Genomic DNA, 2338 nt, shown 5'->3' with positions numbered 1-2338 from the left:
ATGATGCCATGAATCATGATGGCCCGATCCACAGTAACTTCAGATCGGTTGCTAGTAGGAATGATGGAGCGTTGAATGAACTCCAACCATCCTCTAGCTATAGGCTTGAGGTCCAGTCTTCTTAATTGGACTGGCTTGCCTTTGGAGTCTCTCTTCCATTGAGCTCCTTCCACACCAATGTCCATAAGGACTTGGTCCAACCTTTGATCAAAGTTGACCCTTCTAGTGTAGGGGCGTTCATCACCTTGCATCATAGGCAAGTGGAATGCCAACCTTACATTTTCCGGACTGAAATCCAAGTATTTCCCCCTAACCATTGTGAGATAATTCTTTGGACTTGGGTTCATACCTTGGTCATGGTTCCTAGTGATCCATGCATTGGCTTAGAACTCTTGAACCAATAAGATTCCGACTTGTTGCATGGGGTTGGTTAAGACTTCCCAACCTCTTCTTCGGACTTCATGTCGGATCTCCGGATATTCATTTTTCTTGAGCTTTAAAGGGACCTCAGGGATCACCTTCTTCTTTGCCACAACATCATAGAAGTGGTCTTGATGGCTCTTGGAGATGAATCTTTCCATCTCCCATGACTCGGAGGTGGAAGCTTTTGTCTTCCCTTTTCCTTTTCTAGAGGATACTCCGGCCTTAGGTGCCATTGGTAATGGAAAAACAAAAAAAGCTTATGCTTTTACCACACCAAACTTAAAATATTGCTCGCCCTCGAGCAATAAAAGAAAGAAGAGAAGAAGAAGAAGAAGAAAATATGATAGAGAGGGAGAAAGGTAGGTTCGGTTTAGGTGAAGAAGGAGCGGTTTTGTTGTGTGAAAATGAAGTAGAATGGAAGGGTATTTATAGGGAAAGGGGGGAGGTATGTTCGGCTATTTGGGTGGGAATGGGAGGGAAATTGGTTTGAATTTTGAAGGTAGGTGGGGTTTATGGGGAAGAGTGGGTGGATGTGAGTGATGAATGGGGTAATTGGGAAGAGGAATTGAGGTGATTGGTGAAAGGTGTTGGGAAGTGTGACATGGGGAAGAGTGAATTCGGATTATGAGAGTGTGATTAGGATTAAAAGGTAAGATGGGAATATGTTAGGTGGGGATCCTGTGGGGTCCATAGATCCTGAGGTGATCCTGTGGGGTCCACAGATCCTGAGGTGTCAAGGAATTCCATCCCTGCACCAATTAGGCATGTAAAATGCCTTCGTGCATCATTCTGGCGTTTAAACGCCCATTGGTGCACATTCTGGGCGTTCAACGCCCATGTAAAGCATGTTTCTGGCGTTGAACGCCAGTTCCATGCTTGTTACTGGCGTTCAGCACCAGTTTTCCTCTCTGGGCACATTCCTGGCGTTCAGCGCCAGGATGTTCCTTGTTTCTGGCGTTCAGCGCCAGAATGGTGCTCTGTTCTGGCGTTGAACGCCAGCCAGATGCATCTTACTGGCGTTGAACGCCAGCCTGTGCGTCCTCCAGGGTGAAAAAATTTTTTCTTCTGTTTTTGACTCTGTTTTTAATTTTTTTGATTTTTTTCGTGACTCCTCATGATCATGTACCTAATAAAACACAAAATAACAATAAAATAGAATAAAATAAAATTAGATAAATAAAGTTGGGTTGCCTCCCAATAAGCGCTTCTTTAATGTCAATAGCTTGACAGTGGCTCTCATGGAGCCACAAGGTGATCAGGTCAATGTTGATAGTTGTCCACACCAAACTTAGAGTTTGGATATGGGATCTTAACACCAAACTTAGAGTTTGGTTGTGGCCTCACAACACCAAACTTAGAGTTTGACTGTGTGGGTTCTTCTTGACTCTGAACTGAGAGAAGCTCTTCATGCTTACTCTCTTCTGTCACAGAGGGATGGCCATGTGCCTTAAACACAAGGTAGTCCCCATTCAATTGAAGGACTAATTCACCTCTGTTGACATCTATCACAGCTCCTACTGTGGCTAGGAAAGGTCTTCCAAGGATGATGCAATCATCATCTTCCTTCCTAGTGTCTAGGATTATGAAATCAGTAGGGATGTAAAGGCCTTCAACCTTTACTAGCACGTCCTCTACTATTCCATAAGCTTGTCTCAATGATTTGTCTGCCAGTTGTAATGAGAACAAGGCAGGTTGTATCTCAATGATCCCCAGCTTCTCCATTACAGAGAGTGGCATTAGATTTATCCCTGACCCCAGATCACACAGAACTTTTTCAAAGATCATGGTGCATATGGTACAAGGTATTAAGAACTTGCCAGGATCTTGTTTCTTTTGAGGTAGAATTTTCTGAATCCAAGTATCCAGTTCATTAATGAGCAAGGGAGGTTCACTTTCCCAAGTCTCATTACCAAAC

The sequence above is a fragment of the Arachis stenosperma genome, chromosome 5 (genome assembly GCF_014773155.1).
Source record: "Arachis stenosperma cultivar V10309 chromosome 5, arast.V10309.gnm1.PFL2, whole genome shotgun sequence".
Classification (NCBI taxonomy): domain Eukaryota; kingdom Viridiplantae; phylum Streptophyta; class Magnoliopsida; order Fabales; family Fabaceae; genus Arachis; species Arachis stenosperma.
The sequence above is the reverse complement of the archived record's forward strand: the minus strand, read 5'-3'. Positions refer to the sequence as shown.